Genomic DNA, 17,635 nt, shown 5'->3' with positions numbered 1-17,635 from the left:
GCTGCAGGGATCTGTGGATCTGGTATCCCTGGTATCCCTGGTATCCCTGGTATCCCTGGCACAGGGGGCTGTGGGGTCCCTCGAGTGTGGGAGCCCCAAACTGCACCCATCAGGGTCCAGCATCAACATGTTGCTCCAGAGAGTTTGGGGGCACTGCACTGGGGTAGGTGAGTCAGGGAGCCTGGGTGGAGGCTGAGGGATGGATTCCACCCAGGAGCATTGGGAAGGAATGAGTTTTCAGCCCCACTTTTGCTCTGGCAGTTGGAATGCCCGGAGCAGGCAGCTTTGCCTCATGGAGTCTCAGTGAGAGAACCATTAATTTTGTATTAGGACATAAAAACTGTTTGAGCTGAACAGACCAATAGTCCGTCCAGCCCTGTACCCTGTCTCCACCAGAAGCCAAGCCGGATGCCTTAAAGGAAGGCATAAAAATCCCATAATGCCCATAATTGTGCAATACTACCCTGTGAGGGGAGATTCCCCTCTGACCCCAGCTGGCAGCAGCTCCTACCCCAGAGCAGGAGAGGCAGGAGCTGCTCTGGTTGTCTGGAGCTGGAGTCCCTGCAGTTGCTGTTCTTGTGCACATAAATGTCCAATCCTGTGGTGAAGCTCTCTAACTCTGGTTGTTACAGCGCTTTTCTGATACCCTGGTGAGGAGCTGACAGTGCTGGATGACCTGCTGCAGGCTGCTCTGAGGAGAGCAGAAGAGGAGCTTTGCCCCTTCCCCATGCCAGTGCCTGCCCCTTCTTGAACTCTGGAATTAGTTTAAAAGTGTCCAAGGCCAGGCTGGATGAGACCTGGAGCACCCTGGTCCAGTGGAAGGTGTCCCTGCCCATGGCAGGAGTGGAACTGGATGAGCTTTAAGGTCCCTTCCAACCCAACCATTGTGGGATTTGTGATGAACTCTCCCTGTGGCCTGACCCTGCCATGCTGGGAGGAGCAGTGCTGCCCATTGCCATGCCTCTGTGGGCTTTTGGCTCAGGAGCTGTTCCACAAGCAGCCATGTACCAAAGGTAGGTTTATTTGCCTATGGAGTGTTTCCTGGATATTCCTTAGACAGGGATTCTGGGGCTAATAGGAGACTGGTTGATCTGTGGCCGGGTGTAACCTCAATCTTTGGGTGATAGAAGCACTTTGTAGTCTGGCAGGGCCCTCTCAATCCTCCTTTCCTTGGACATCCCAACCAAGCCTCTTGCTGTGAGTGCCAGGTGGAGCTGCTGGGATGCTGAGCGGGTGCTGTGTGACAGAGGCTGGAGCTGCTGGAGACCAGGATGGTGGCTCCCTGTGATGTTTGGGAGGAGAGCTTGACATGACTTTAATGAGAATTTCTTCATTAGATTTTTGCTAATTAAGTAGAAACTTAGATTTTCACCCATGGAAAAAGACCAGCTCCCAAGTAGCCACCTTTAGGATGAGATACCCATCCCAGAGACCATCTCTTCCGCTGGTCTGACATCCCCAGCCCCCCATGCCTGGGCATGGGAGAAGTTAAGTCGAGGACTACCCATGAAGGAGCAGCAAAGGTGTGTTTGCCTGCTGGCAGAACAGGAGGGGGAATGGAGGCAGGAGAGCAGGTCTGGGCGTGCAGAGCGGGGAGGAGGTGACACTGCCTGGGATAATTGGACCATTAAATCTCACAAAGGCACCGACACTTACACAGCGTGGCTCAGGGAAACAATCACTCTCCAATAGCAATCCTAGCTATCTGCAACCATTTTTCTGCTGATCCGGTGCTTAATCCCATTGTTCAGACTGCAGGTTAAATTGTCCTCACCCCACAGTGCAGAGGCCAGGTATGTTTGCAGAGGTGTGCAGGCACGACCGAGGGGAAATTTTGGCTCAGAAATCCATTTGTGAATGTCTCTCAAATGTCTGCTCCTGCTGCCTCTGCCTACTCTCTGCCAACCCTTCCACCTCCAGAAATCTCCACATCAGGGGGAGCCGTCCCAGCCCTCTGGTCAAGCCCCCTTTATTTTGCCCTGCTTCTCCTGAGTACAAAGAATGCCAGAACTGCCTGCTACAGTCACAAAATTGGCTGCAAATCCTTCTAGTTTGCAGAACTGTTTTAACTCTCTTTATTTACTGTAGGTCTGGGAAGGAGGGGTTTAATCCTTTAGCTGCATTCTCAGACTCTTCAGCTGTGGGAGCCCAGAATGCCATTTTTGCAGTAACAAAGGTGGAATTTTGCATGCAGACACAGGGCCCCAGGAGCTGGGGACTGAAGAACACCCTGTTTCTGAAGGCTTTGTAGTAAAGTTGTGGCTCTGGGTGCTTTGGGGCTCCCAGGGCTGATCCTGGATAATACCTTTATAGGTTCTTAATTCACCAGCTCTAATCCATGGAGCACATCAGACCCCCCCCGGATTGTTGTTTGGATGGTAAAGTGCAGGCAGGAGGTTTGACCAAGGCTGCTCAGATCCCTGAGCTGAGTTTGTGGTGCTGGGTGTCCCTGGCCAGGGACAAAGCCCTGCTCCCGTGGTTGGTTACAGGTCCTGTTCAGTTCTGGAGTGTTCAGAGGCTGACTGTGCTCATTGCTGGGGTGCTGGCCTGAGTCCTGGGGCTAAAGCCCTCGGGGTCTGGGATTAAAGCCAAAAGCAAAGAGAATTTTACCCATCTCTTGGGTTTTTCAGCAGAAAACCCTTTCTCAGTCCGATGTCTGGCCAGGCAGGAGATTGCATAACACTGCGGTTGTTCCAGCTGTGCTGCTGAAGTGCTGGGTGTTGCTTCTGTCTTGGTTTACTCTGGCCTTTGGTAGGAAGATGATTTACAGGTGTTACCTGGCACAGTCACATAGGTGACAGCAGGATAGGAATGAGACCCTCAGCCTGGCAGGAAAGGGTTGGATTGGGACAGAAGATCCCAGACTGTGGGATACCAGGTCAGGGGCATGAGGTGTGGCTGGAGCTCCTTGGGGAACGCGAGCTGGAGAGTTTGTGACTCCCAATAATTCATTCCTTTCCTGGGGCTGTCTGAGCTCCATTAAGACTATCCAGAGATGCCCGGGGTATATTTATTTTCCTCTTTTTTCCCTTTGATGCCTCTTTCCATACTGTGGGAGACTGCTGCAGCTCGGGGCTGCCCTTCTCTGCCTGGGCTGGCCAGGGCTCCCTTGGTGAGCAGGTATTAATGGCAGGGGAGGGCAGGACCTGTGATAACTCAGCCTGGCAGCCTCAGCAGCACCAGGCTGATGGAATGGTCTTCGGAGACCCAAAGAGCTTCAGTCAGCACATCTGCCTGAAAAGAGTTGTTGTGAAAGGGTGAAGGAAAGTCACCCCAGATCCCAGGACACAGGGTTCTTCCTTTGGGCGGGTGTGACTGGATTGCTGCCAGCAGTGTGGTTTCACTTTAACATTCATTTGAACAGAGAAGTAAAGAAGAGAATGGATTTTTCCTCCTGCCAACAATTTATACACATCCCTCTCACCCAGCCCCTCCCACCACTTCACTGAGCCCCAGGCAGAGTTTTGAGGGCTGGTGTGGCTCAGTTTCCTGCAGCTTGAGCAGGGAGTTGGGCTCTGGGTTCCCCAAGTCCAGACGTGGGGCTCTGTGGCTGAAGCATGGTGTGGAGCACGTTCTCTAGGGGCCCAGTGTGGCTGCAGAAACCTCCTCCTTTGTTCCTCCAGTGGTGCTGATGTCATGGTGCCATCCTATTCCCCGCAGATGGTTTTCATCACCCTCCCATTAAGCCAAGCCAGCCTGTTAGCACAGCACATGTCCCAGGACCCAGATTTGTGAACCAGATCAGCTGTTCCTGCTGCAACACCCCTTGCAAATGCTTATTTCCTCATGTCCTATCAGCCTGGAATTCTTCCAGGGCACCTTAGGGGTAGGAAGCACCTTTAGTTTGTGAGCAGGGTTGTTGCTTATCCCTGTTGCTCATATTTTTATATCTCCTACACAGTGATGAGCCAACTCAGTACCCAGGATGGTCACCCCAGCACCTGTCCCCTACAAACTTGGGACACCTTGTCACCACTGTGAATGTGGAGGTGCCTCCTGATGTCCACTGTCCACTCTGGGGCGTGTTACAGGGATCCCAGCTCCCTGTGTCACTGCCTTGCATCACCTGCAGCCCCAGCCCTGCCTCCCAGCTGGAAGGGGCTGGTGTGGGGCTGGCAGGATGGGAGCCAGGACTGGCATCTGGCTGGGCAAGGGAACCACTTCAGACATCACACTGGCCTTGGCCCCAGTCAAATATTTTCTGTCACTGATCCTTACGAGTCTTGTGGCATCCCCAAATGAGGCACAGGGGATTACAGAGCAGCCAGCTCTCCTTTAAAGCTTGACCTTGGCATCAGGCTGGTAGCATGGCAAGGAAGAGAGATGAGTTAGCTGGCAGCCTGCCTGTGTGTGCCAAGGGGCCTTTAAAGCCTCAAAGGATGCATTAGTTTGATGTCAGAGGCTTTGTTTGTGGCGATCCCTGGAATCATCCTCCTCCCTCTGGGTGCGTGTACATGTATTTCCTGCCTGCATCCCTGATGCTCCCCCATCCTGTGTCCGAAGGGCTCGGCTAGGCAGCACGGACAGCTCCAGTGAGACAGATGGAGATGGATCCAGGCCTCTGTGGGGACAGCTGCGTCCCTGACAGTCCCCTCTGGTCATGCACCTGTTAGGAACTATACTTAGCATGGGAAAACTTTCCAGAAAAGAGAAAGCAGGGCAGAAGTGGGCAGGCAGAAAGGCTGGGAATTTGGCCTCATTCTCCTCGGCAGGTCCCAAAGCTCTAAAAGTGCCTCTCAGTAATAGCATCCAAAAATGCCGATCAGGTGAGAGCAGGCGGCGCTCTGAGGCCTGCTGGCACTGTCTGGGGACAGCCTGAGCGAGTGACAGCTTCATAACTCCTGGGTGGGATGCCAGCGAGCGCCGCGTGTTTGTCCTGCCAGCCCCAGCGGTCCCGAGCACTCGGGAGCTGCCATATGGGAGCTGTGGGGGATCCCGGGGCAGCCGCACGCTGGGGGTCACGGGGCAGCCCCCGTGTCCATCACGGCTCACCTGGGGCTGCTGCAGCTCCTCTCCCTGTTCTGCCTGCCTGTGCTCCAGCCTGGCTGCCACACTCAGCCATCCGTCCTCAGCCCTGGGCGCTGCCAGCTGCCTGTGGAGCTCAGGGAGATGGATGGATTGGATGGGGGAGGAAACCTCCTGTTGGTGCTGGGCAGGGCTCTCTGAGAGGACACAGGAGGCTTTGCAGCTCTTCCTCTGATAAATGAAGAGCCCTCAGTTAGGTGCTCGTAGCCTTGTGGCAAATTAATGTGCCTTGTTCCCTGCTCTCCCTCTTCTTGCAGCAGGGGCTCCTCGGGAGCCTGGCACAGAGGCAGCAGGGCCAGGTGGGTTTAAAGGCCACGTTTTCTTTGTGTTCTTTTCCTTTGGTAAGTGCTGAGCTGCATTTTCAGCACCCAAGGCTCCCATTGGCACAGGAGGTGCCCGATGGCCATCTCTGCTGTGCACGAGTGCAGCCTCTCTGTTCCCCCCATCTTCATCCCTGCAGAGAGGCTTCCCTTTCCTGGAGCTCCGGCTGGTGAGGAGTGAAACCCTATCCATGCTGGGTGACCGAGGGAAGCTTCGGATGAATGAGAATCCAGCATGGCCGGATGCCTCCGGAGCGGCGGGTGCTGCTGACAGGTGGCATCTCCTCCCTGGAAGGACAGCGTTCCTCTCCAGCTGCTCCCTGCTCTGCCTGATGCACGGCCTGTCCAATACCTGCTGCTGCTCCCCAGTTAGCATTCCAGGAGTTATGGCCACCGGGGCTGGTGCTTAGTGAGGGGATTTGCTGTACTTAGGTGAAAAATGCAACAGGCACTTTAAACTGCCCCGTGGCTAAATTGAGCTCTGTTTTCCAATCCCTGCAGCTCTCAGCTCTCCTCCTCTGCCCTCTTAGGAAGAGGCAAGGAAACTATTAGGTTGTGCTTAGGACCCACCTAAACTTCTACTAAATGTCTTCCCTGAGTGATGCTCTTGGTCAGTGCTTCCCCAGCATCAGGGGCAAGGTCTGGGTGTGAAACCAGGAAAGGAAGGGGGAATACAGCACGTCACGTGGATACCAGCAACGTCTCCAGCTGACAGGATAAACCCATGGTATTCCTAACTGCCCAATCAAGATCTTTGTGCCACTGGAACATCTTGCATTTGCACACCTGTGCAGAAATGTGAATAGGAGCATCTTAAAAGTTCCAGGTGCTTCAGCCCTGGTGGTACCAGTGCCAGCTCTGGTGCCCCAGGATTGGTTTCTGTGCCATCAGAGGTGAGGAAATGCTCATCTCCTTCCAGTGGCCACTTTGAGCTTTTTCCTTTTAAGACTGAGAAAATCCTTGTTACATTTCCTGACGTTTCTGTGTGGTGTGAGGAAGTGATCATAGAGAAAATCATACCTATTTCTGCTTGGGAGTGGGAGAAACAGGAGGCCATTCCTCATCTCAGTCCTGGGTTTGGATTGAATGAACCTGGTAATCTGGGATAACTGGATAACCTGTACGGTACTTGCCAGGTGCTTAACCCCTCTTCATATGCCAGGGAGGCTTTCTTGGAACTGGAGGCACTAGCCAGCATAAATTGCTTCTGTCAATGTGCTTTATTGGACTACATCAAAGTAGAATCGATAGAGAGTTAAAAAAACCCCTAACAAAATGGGCTTTCTAAGGCAGAGCGAGTCATAAACAGACAGGAGTGTTGTGCAGGTCAGGTTTCACCTGGCAGCCCAGGAAACAGGGGGGTTCTGGCTCTGTCAGGGGTGATTCATTGCCCTGGAATATTTCAGGGGAGGGGAAGCATCCAGGAGCTGTTAACACACTGCTGCAAGGAGAGGGGCTCCGAGTGGGTCGGGTTTGTGCCTCCAACTTTGCTGTCACAGATTTATACAGATATCATCTCTATCAGTGTAAGTTATCTGTTTCCATTTAACCTAGATGACAGCCCGAGTGGGGTTATTGCATTCTAAGGTTGCTGGAACTTGTTAATAATTTAGAATAATCAAGTAAAATTAATTCACTCTTAAAATCGAGCTTATTTGCATTGGCTTGTCTGGTTTTTTGTGACAGATCTCTCTGTGGGCATATGTTTGTGTAAGCTTTTTGTGTGTGCTCGTGAGTGTTAGTGTGCATATGTAATTTCCTTCTCCATCTCACAACCAACAGAGGCTGAGCTGCATTTAAATGTTGTGCAGGAAAAATGTGAAGAAGGTCCACCCCAAAGTGGAGCTGAATAGCTGAGGTATAAATCCACAGGGAAAAATGGGGTTTGTAATGGAAATGCTGCCTCGTTTTAAATTATAGCCAGGCATCTGTGAGGCTGAAATTCCTGCTGCAGCATCCAGACGGTGCCTCAAGCTGGCTGCACGTTCCCAGAAATGAAGAACCCCCCCCAGCCTACCTGCAGCCTGACCTTTGTGCTGACACTGCCGTGCAGCTTTTGTGCTGCACGGGGCGGGTGCGAGCGCGCAGTGACAGATTGCTGCTGACAGGGAGAGGCTCCTCCAGCTGCATTTCTCTGCAGCCCCTGCCATATATCCAGGGGCTTGTTAGAGGAACAACAGCACCAGCCAATAACCAGTTGGTCTAAGCCCCTGGGACAGACCGTATGGCCCACACTCTGCTTCCTAAGCTGTGAGTGTGGAGTAAATTCAGCTGCCGTAGCACTTGCAGCCCTCGTGTTACACAGCGAAGGAGCACACCCGGGCGTGCGTCTGTCTGTGGCAGAGCCTGTACCTATAAATAACAGTGTTTGTGTGTGTGTGTGCATATTTATGTGTCTGTGTATTTATTGTGGGTGAGGCTGGTTGTAGAGCAGCCCAGAAAATGGAAATCCTTTTGTGCAAATCTGCTTGCATGGAGGCAAGGAGAGCCAGGAGAGCAGGGCTGATGAATTGGCCCTGAACCGCGATGACAGTCCTTTTTTTTTAAGTCAAAACAATTTCAGGGAAAGGGTCTCCAAAAAAAGGTCCAGTTTCAGGAGGTAGCTCAATTGAATTTCTGGTTCCTGGCTGCCTGCCTGGAGGGCCTCTTGTCACTTCTACTTTCTTCCAACAAGGCAGAAGGCGGAATTGACAGCAGCCTTCCCGCCAGGCTGTTAGGGAAGCAGGGAAGCCAGATGCTTTGCCTCCCCGCTCCCTCCCCTTCTGCGGCCCGAGAGCCAGAGAGTTAAGTTGCTTAACTCTTCCATTCTCCCTCTCCAGTGTTCCTGGTCTGACCCAGCGGGGATCCTGAGGAACGAAATGCCTGGGAGTGGGCAGAGCCGGGCATGTGCTCGAAGGGTCCTCACTCCCGAGGGTGGGAGTGTGTGTGTGTCACAGGAAAGTACCCTCATGCTTTGTACAGAACAGCAAAATTAGACTTTGACACAGAAAGATTCTGCAGAGAGGCACATGGTGGGAACGAGCTGATACAGGAGCCTCTCCCCCAGCAAACCCAGGGCAAATAATATGATTTCAGAGCTTCCAGCCCAAACCCACTCCTAAACTCTCCCTCAGCCCCTGCTATTTATGTCACTGCATATAGGGTACAGTGTAGGTGAGAGCTAGAATATTCCTGTAATTTCTCAGCAAGGACAGTATGCTCAGCCCTCTCTTTTCTTTGTGTAGAATTATCATCTCTAGATGTTAAGGGATGTGGAAGGTTTCGGTTGCTGTTGAATTAACATTTCTATATGCATCATTTCACTAGATAATTTGCTGACTCTAAAATTTTTGTGTAATCAAATTGGCTGGCTGTTTTAACATTTGTCCAACACCATTTTTAAGTGGTAGTTAAATGAAGTGGAGAATGGAGTCCTTTCTTCAGACTCAGGGCTGTAGCAGGGTGAGGGTCTCTGGTATGGTTTTTTGAGACAGGACCTGCTCTGTGTTAGGGGTTGTGCATTTCCAGCACTCACAACCACAGAGCCCTTTTTAGTCTGCCCATAGCTGCAAAATGGGGTGACAAAGTGGTAGTAGATGACCAGGAGCTGACACCCTCTGTCTCTCCAGACTCATCTCGTTGCCAAAACCTTGGTACAGAGGTTAAGGTGAGAACCCTTCTCCTTCTCTACTAAGGATGAGAGGAAAAGGCTTCAGGCTGTGCCAGGGGAGCTTCAGGTTGGACACCAGGAGGAATTTCTTTTTGGAAAGGTTGGTCAGACATTGGAATGGGCTGCCCAGGGAGGTGGTGGAGTCCCCATCCCTGGAGGTGTCCAAGGAATGACTGGACATGGCACTCAGTGCTCTGGGCTGGGGACAAGGTGGGGATCAGTCCCAGCTGGGACTTGATTGTCTTGGAGGGCTTTTCCAACCTCAGTGATTCTGTGAAATAGCCCCAAATGGGACCAAACCAGGGCCTTGAAGGGAAAATTGTGCCGGGGGAGGTTTAGACCAGGTATTAGGAAAAATTTCTCATAATTTTTAGGAGAAAGGGTGGTCAGGCATTGGAACAGGCTATCCAGGAAAGTGGTGGAGCCACCATCCCTGGAAGTGTTCAAAAATACGTGCATGTGGCACTTGAGGACACGGCTTAGTGGTGACTGGGGTGGTGGTGCTGGGTGGAGCGTTGGACCTGGTGATCCCAGAGGTCTCTCCCAGCCTCGGTGGTTCTGTGCTTGTTTCTGAAGTTCACCTGCACTGACACAGCCAGGCTGTGGGCAAATGGCTCTGCAACCTGTGGGCTCTGCTGGGGGCCATGCAGGCACCTCCAAAAGCAGGGAAATCATAGGGTTTCCCTAAAAGCCACCCAGCCCTTCTCCTCCTGTGTGCCCCTTTGTGTCTCCCCATACCCAGGAGTTGGATCTCTGTGGTCGTACACTCCTCCCTTGTGCCAGTGATCCCCGGGTCCCTGTGCCACCTTCCCCAGGCAGGGAGGATGGTGATGGAGCAGGCATTCCTCTGGGTTTGGCATGCTCAGCTCAGGCAGGAGGGAACATCAGCCTCAGGCAAACCATGAACATTTGTCACCTGCAGCAAGGCAAAAAGTGTTGCCCAGAACAGCCTTTGGAAATATTTTAATTACCCCTGGTTGATCTGGCAATCAACGAACTTCTCTGAGATAAAGATCACAAGTGGAGACAAAGTCTAAGGGGAATTTTATGCTTGGAGTCAAATTTCAGCAATGTTTTTGAAGCGTTTCTAATTGGGATGGTTTAAGAGCCATGCCCAAACCTCCCTGAATCCAAACAGTTCTGATGTACGTGGGAAGCAAATCAGTCATGCAGCTCCAGCACAGCACTGAGAGCTGGAGCAACATGGGGCTTCTAAAAGAACCAGCCTAACCACCGAGGTCTTTCTGCTTTATAGTCAGAAAACTTCTTTAATGGACTGTAAATCAAAAAAGGAAATTTATTTTTTGTTTCTCCAGGCTTGAAAGACGAGCGTGCATCTGCCCGACAGCTTTCAGAGCGAGCCATCCCTGCCAGCCAAAGCAGATTCTCCGTGCTTGCTTCCAAGCAGCACGAGCTGAAACAACTGGTGGCAGAGTGGGGTGTCTCTGCAGTCCTAGCCATGAAGAGAGGTGATTATTCCTCCCTCCTAATTCCACTTCCCAAGAGGAAATTATCCTGTGCTAGAGGCGTGCACCTTCCTCTGTTCTGTCAACGTGTGCTGCTAGGAAGATTTATTTCAGTAATAAGGTCTTTGCAGTGAAACTTAACAAAAATGAGGGGGCAAGTTTATTAATTATATATTTTACAGTTAATTAAAGATAATATTTAACAGAAGTAATTGCAGGCATCTGCCTTGATGGCACAATTAATTTCCAGTAATAAACGGGTTGTGTGTCCCTTTGTCGGACTGATCAGAGACAAATCCTGCCTCGTACTAAACCCCTCTTATCTCTTTCCATTTGCAGGAGAGGAAATGTCCTCCTGCTCAGAGCACAGAGAAGAGGCTGGAGCTGGGCTGCTTTCTCCACAACTGTAGAACTGTGGTGAAATGGGGATTCTTTGTGTTTCATTGGCTTCTTTGAGGAAAACAGCGACCACGGGATCAGACAGAGCCTCGGGGTGAGTGTAGGTCCCACCACCCAGTTCTGCCAGTTCCCTGCAGCTGGGCCTGGTTCCTTCCATCCCATCCTGCCTCTCAGCCCCAGCTCTGGGAGGCAGGAAAGCTTTGTTCCACAGGACTCGGGTCTTTCACCCCTCAAGCTGCTTCTAAGCAGTCTCTTCCATTTGTGCTGAAGTGCTGTGTAGGAGCCCTTGTCACTCACCTCAGCTTGTTCCAGCATGTTCCCAGAACCTGGGCATGGATGTAGATGAGCTGTCCATGTGGGAACTTGCTGGGCTCTCAGAGCACCTGCCCCTTTGGGGTCTGACACAAAGGGTGCCCCCGGTGTGCCCTGAGGTCTGTGCAGTTGGCAAATTTATTCTGCACTATCACTGGCAATGTTTCTATTCTCCTGACACCTCTCAGACAGGTTGGTAGGTTCTACCTCGTGCAGGTATCCATCTCCCATTATCTTCCTCCTACCTGAGGTACATACAGAGCCTGTAACACACAGCTGAGTGATTTTTATTCCCTCCACTTGAGGGAAGTAGCTTACAATGTTTTAAACTGGTCCTCTGTGATCGACTCATGCCACCTATTTCTGAAACGCAGCCAACAAGGTAAGAGAAGATTTAGAAAAGTTAACAGTGTCCAGATCCATTTAGGACAGGGAGGGAGCCCAAAAGATGGATAAAATACTGTAAAGAGCCAAGCCCAGCACGGCTGCTCAACACAGAGCCATCCTCTGAGAGTGTGATGTTCCTTCCTGCTTCCTTTTTTACTTGTTATGGAAACTGTTGGTGCAGTTGGTGGGGGGCAAAGGAACTGCTCTAGGAGCTCTGCACACCTCCAGGCAAGGTCCTTCCTATGGAGCAGGTGATGGGAGCTGCTCAAGGAGGTACTTTTCCAAAGGCATGCCACAGGGATCAGGGCTCGGTCCAGCCTTTTTAGTGTCTTCATTAATGAGGCAAAAGATGGGGTAAGCAGCATGTGAATGACGTGGAGGGTGAAAGGAAGAGGGAGCCATGCCAAGGGCCAGGGGAGGTCCCAGGTTCCAGCCTGGCCAAACTGAGCAGGGCTGGGCTGTGTCTGCCGTGGGCTCAGGCTTCACACTGGCCTGGTTTTGTGAGTAAAAGCAGAGAGCTGGGGCTGAGCCTGAGCAGCCTGAGCTGGGTGTGTGAGGGCAGCTTTGAGGCGAGTGTTGGCTGTTCTGCTCCAAGCCCCAGGTTTTCTGCAGGCCCATCTTGTAAATATTTAAATGCAGGAATAGCGGGCCCAGCAAGTCTGGGTGGGGATTTGCTGGCAGGGAGGAGAGCAGAGTGTGTGTGAGTTGCCTGTCTCCCTCTCACGTGCCTGCACCCGTATGTGCACGTCTCCCAGTGCCTTCCAGAGAGATTTTAATCCAGAGAGCTCTGACAGCCTTTCAGGCATCAATCACCCAGCGCCGCACGACCCCTGCAAGGTCACGCAGCGTTATCAGCCTCCCCCTCGGAGCAGCGTTTTGTGCCTCTGCAAGGAGGGATGGACAGAGGGAGAGCGGCTCCTGAGCGTGTGTGAGATTTCCTGCAATCAGAGCTTTCCAGATTCCTAGAGCCAGGGATGGGATCCAGGTCTCCCGGAGCCCCGCTCCCTGCCCTGACCACTGGAAACACTTCCTCCCCACAGAAACCTCACCGTGAAACCACCCACCGGAGCAGGGCTTTGTAGTTTGGCAGGCAGAGCACAGGCTCTGCTCTACCCAATCCGCAGGCGCATTTTTGGGGTTGCGTGTTTACTGAAATCTTGGCTTTGCCAGCCTGCAGAGAATAAAAGTTGATTGTTGAGCAGCCAGGGCTCGGCGTCGCCCTGCCTGTACGTGTAAATACCCTGCACAGCCAGGCCAGGCCAGGGGGGATGTCTGTGGGGCCACAGCCTGCTCGTGTGAGGAGCCTTGTCTCTGCTCTGTGCTCAACACGTCTCTGGTTACCTGCTCTCACTGGAGCTTTTCTGGCTTCTCCAATCCTTTCCTTGGCTGCTCTGGCTGCAGGGCCTCGTGATAGCTGGCTGGGTCTATTTATTTAATAATAAAACTTAAAGAGCGGGTTGTTTTCCAGGCAGTGGCTGTCTCTGTGGAGCCAGGTCATGATGCGGTTAGTGTGGAGGGAAGCAGGGCCGCTTGGGGAGCTTAAAATCTGCCAATCCCACTATTCCTTCTGCCCCTCAGCCTTCTCCCAGTAACCCCTTCCTCCTGCACTGGCAGGAAAGTTTATGATGCCGTGCAGGCTGTCCAGACCTTGCCACTTCCATCTCTCTCAGGATGTGGCAGGGATAGCAGAAGAGGGAGTTCAGAGCCCAAGGCTACAAACAGGACGATATGACAGTAAAGAGAAGATGCTGGAACACAAGGAGTGGGCCTTCCTTTGGTTATTTCTCCTGTGCAGATCCCTGCAGCTGTCACAGCACGTGCCTCTGGTCTCTCACCCCCTTCTATAGGGGACAGTGGTATCCTCCCCACAGGACTTAGCAGTGTTGTCTTTATTCCCATGGCTGGGAAGCAAGCACACTCTTTTGGAGGATGGATTAGTCAGGGGTTTGAAACAAAAGTCAGAGGTTTGTGCTCTGGATCCTAACCTGAGGCATCTGCTGGTCCTAATCTGAAGGGCTCCCCCACCCCAGATTTTGTTTTCTTCATCTCCACGGAATCCTGAGTTGTGTGGTACCTGCCTGACAGCACTGCTTTGGGCAGAGGTCAGTCAAACCACTCCCACTCCATCACCAGTGCTTTCCTCCCCTCGGGATTTACAGCTGGGTGAGGAAACCCATCCCCATCACTCTCTGACCTGGGCTGGGCAATGTTCAGGTGCATCTTACAGACTCCACGTTCCAAGAGGCAGGAATCTGTCACAGCACAGCTCTGTGCCTCGAGGGAGTCGTTCCCTGAAGGTTTGGCTTCAGGAATAAATCTGTACCTCCACGCTCTGCCCATAAAACTGGTAACACTGAGATTGCTTTACACATCAGCAACAGAATGGAGACAGCAGAAGCAATCAGGACCCAAAATAATTATGTTTATCATCTATAATCATCACACAGAGTCTAACAGCACATTAGCACTTCCAGCAGGCAGTTTTCAAGAGCAGGGAATGCAGGCAGTGTTTTGGAGGATGCGCTGATTATTTTAAAGGACACCAGCCACAACTGAACATGCCGTGGGGGATTCTCTGAGCTGCCAGCACACCCTTTTACTGCATGTCTGGGGAACAGGAGCAGGGCCAGTGCTGAACCATCTCTGTAAATGTTACTGGGTGTAGTTTCCAGACTCAGGCTGTGGAAACAACAACTCAGCCTCTTTCTGACTGATCCCAGGGATTTGGAAGGTGTAATCTGGAAGAGCCTACAGCTGCTTGAACCCATCTCTGTGGAAGGGGTTATTCCAAGGGAAGTCTCTCATGTTTCCCCTTGTGATGCTGCCTCTGCTCCTCCCTATTTTCCTGCCAGTCCTGAAATACATAGCCCTGAACAAGGACTTAGGGGCTGAGCTCCCTGGTGGCAGAACTACCCTCCCTTGTGCTACTGCAGACTCTTGGGGGTGTGGGGCTACAAATGTCCAAGCAAATCCAAGTGATCTCAGTTCATAACAGGTCCCTGAAAACATCTGCAAGCAGCAAAACCCAACACCCTTCAACCCATGTCCTGCAGCATGGTCCTCTCTCTCCTTGTGCCGCACTGTTAGGGAGGGCTAAGCTTTGCAGCAAGGGAGAAGAGGCCAGAGAAGGTCCTGGCCAGGAGGAATGCAGTCAGTCACTGCATTCAGCCTTTTGGTGGAAGGGCTCAGTAACACTCTGCTTGGAAGGAAAGGCCTTGGAGCCAGGCTTGTATGTGGAATTAGTTGGAATCCCATCAAAAGCCCACGACGCCTCATCTCTTCAGCAGAACATCTGAGATGCTGCACATTTATTTATTTACTGGGATGTTCCAGGTTATAAAGTGGATTTATAAGCCCTTGTTTTCCGTGATGATCCCCAGGTGAAGGTGTAAAATCCCTCCTCCCAGGATGCCAGTCCCGAGGTGTCTCTGGGTGTAAGGGAGGGGCAGTTGCCATGCTGTGTCCGTCAGTGGGAACTGGTGTTTCTCCTGCAGGCACCACCCTACTGCCAAGAACGGCTTTAGCAAGGCTCTTAGGAACTGCTTTCAAATCTGGAAGGGTTTTTTGGAGCCAAACATTGATCTAAGTGCATTCTTACTGAAATTCAAATGCAAACCAGCCGGCCTTTCACTCCAACACTTCAGCTTTCCTGCAGATTGTTTTTCCAGGGGTACCCTCTGGTTTATCTGCAAGACTGTGGGAATGCTGTCAAGACAGGAGCCATTCTCCTGTGTGTAAAAGGCACCCAACTCAGGGACTGGGCCAGAAGGGTCTGTGCTGTGGGTATCTCATGCCAGGGAGCCAAGGAGGAGAGCTGAGCTCCATGGAGTGCTCTGGGGCTGGCTGGCAGAGCCCTGCTGTTCCCTGTGCGATTGAGACTTGCCTGTGGTGTCAGGGATGTGTAGTTCCACAGGCAGAGGATAATGGGGTGAAAGGACACTCAGGGAGTCTCCAGAGCCAGCTTCAAAGTGAGGTCCAGTTGGTCTGGACATCATCCAGTCAGCTTTTGTGTGTCTTCAAGGACAGGGATTGTTCTGCCTCTCTGGTCTGCTGTCCCGGATAATTGGTTTTTTCTGGAGCACAGGGCTCAGTACTGTGAAATCTTTTCCAAAATCTTGGCCCTTTCCTATGCTAGCAGAGATTCTGCTTTCACAGCAGGTTTATCACTGGCTGAACACCCACCAGGCTTCCCCTGTGCTCCTAGAGCTCCTCCAGCCTCTTCGTGGGCTTTTCCAAGTGCAGAAGGGATGATGCCGGCTCCCATCCCAGTGTGTATCCAGGGTGGTTTAGAAAGGCATTTTATAACTTGGAACATCACAGTAAATAAATGTGCAGCATCTCAGATGTTTTGCTGAGGAGATGAAGTGTCGCAGAGTTTTGGTGGGACTCCAGCTAATTCCACATACAAATCTGGTTCCAGGACCTTTCCTTCCCTGCAGACCATTTCAGAGGACTTGGGGCCAGCCTAGACCACTGCATGCCCTGGCCCACCTCAACCAGTCTAGGAAGAGAGTGGGACCAGTAGAGCGAGGGGCCCGAATGTCCCTCCCATGGTCCTTCAGGAAGAAATGGATCAGAAGAGGAAGATACTGAACCAGTGATGGGTGCACCTGGGGGAGCTCCTGTGGTAGATCCTCAGCATGAGAGCTGCAACACCGAGCTTTGTGGTGTGGAATTGTACCAGGGAAAAGGAGGAGGCTTGTCCCGGAGAGCTCCTGCTGAAGTGCGAGACTGGTGGAGGTGAACAGAGGAGCAGTGAGGGGATCCTGACTGTGATCCTGGTGCTGTGCTGCCAAACTTGCTGTAGAGTCACAGCAGAAGGAGGTTTTGAAGACAAGTGAGGAGCTCTGTGGGTGTTTTTCCCTGCTAGAAGCATGAATAAAGAAAAGCACGACAGTGCTTCCTTGGAAATCTGGTGGGTGGCTGGGTGCTATGAGCTGATAGAAGGTGGGGGCTCATTCCTTCATAATGAATGAAAGAGGACAGATGGGGAGAGGCAAGGAAAGGCCTTCAGCACTGGTATAATTAACTTACTCCTGAGAACACTGGGATGGGCTTTTCTCCTAATATGATAGAGAAAAGAGAGGATGTTTGACTGAGAGTAAGGAGATAATGGGAATCGTAGAGGTGAATGTGGTTGTCCCTCTGTTCCTGAGACACTTGAAGCAAAGCCAGTTTCAGGAGCAGACGGAGAGGATGGATTCCCTGGTCTTGGGGGGGTGGGCTGCACCTCCTGGGGTGCTTCTCCAAGCTTAATCCACAGCCCTGAGCGCTTGGCTTGGAGGAGGAGGTGAGGAGCCAAGCCCTCTTCACAGCAGTAATGACTTCACACCCTGACTTTTTCCCCACGAGCCTTTTCTCTTGCACACTAACGAGTCTGAGCCTACTTCATTGTGCCTCGGTAATTGTGCTTTTAATTATGCTGTGTGTCTACCACCATCTGTTGTGCTCTTTTCAGAATCTGTTTCAGTTCTGATATCCCCTTTAGAGATGAAGGGACCATGAGTGCCCACAGTACCCAAGGTGTGGATGAATCATAGATTTGTCTGTTCTGTTCTTTGCTTTCCAAATGATTCATTCCACTTGATCTGTTTCTCGATGGTTGCTGAGCCTTGAGCTGACATTTTCATGGAACTGACAGCTTTATGTGGAAAAATGAGGGCTGAGAGGAATGAAAACGGTGTCTGTTGGAAAGAAAAATCCTGATCTTTTCAAGATGAGTTTATTTGGACAAGGGCTATCAGAGGACTCTGAAAGGAGAGGTTACAATAGCTCCCAGCGTGGATGTCACCTGGGAGAGGCCAGTGTGCAGCTGCTGGTGTTGGGACGATGCTGTGACTTGGGGATAGATGGATAAGAGCAGCATGGCACACATACCCCTGGAGCAGGGCTGCAAGGGACAAGGACATCAAGCCAGGAGAGGGAGCTGGAAAGGCTCCAGCTGCAATAAAGGAGATTAAGAAAAGCAAAACAAGGTTAATGAGCCAGAGAGCTTGTTAGGAAGGGAGGACAACTGCAAGTTTGGGCAGAGGATGTCCAGCAGCATTTGGGGGGGGGGGGTTACATCCGGGGGTTGC

The 17,635-nt window shown here is 51.8% G+C and overlaps 1 long non-coding RNA gene across 2 annotated transcripts in view; it reads left to right on the top strand.

Moving 5' to 3' along the window:
• LOC120410536 overlaps positions 1 to 17,635 on the top strand; it is a 104,499-nt gene that overhangs the window by 34,651 nt on the left and 52,213 nt on the right. For both annotated transcript variants that reach the window (XR_005602746.1, XR_005602745.1), the window contains exons 5-6: positions 10,311 to 10,463; positions 10,800 to 10,953. This is a non-coding gene — a long non-coding RNA (uncharacterized LOC120410536). The remainder of the gene's footprint in view (positions 1 to 10,310; positions 10,464 to 10,799; positions 10,954 to 17,635) is intronic.

The sequence above is a fragment of the Corvus cornix genome, chromosome 10 (assembly GCF_000738735.6).
Source record: "Corvus cornix cornix isolate S_Up_H32 chromosome 10, ASM73873v5, whole genome shotgun sequence".
NCBI lineage: Eukaryota > Metazoa > Chordata > Aves > Passeriformes > Corvidae > Corvus > Corvus cornix.
This window is presented reverse-complemented; position numbering and strand designations above follow the sequence as displayed.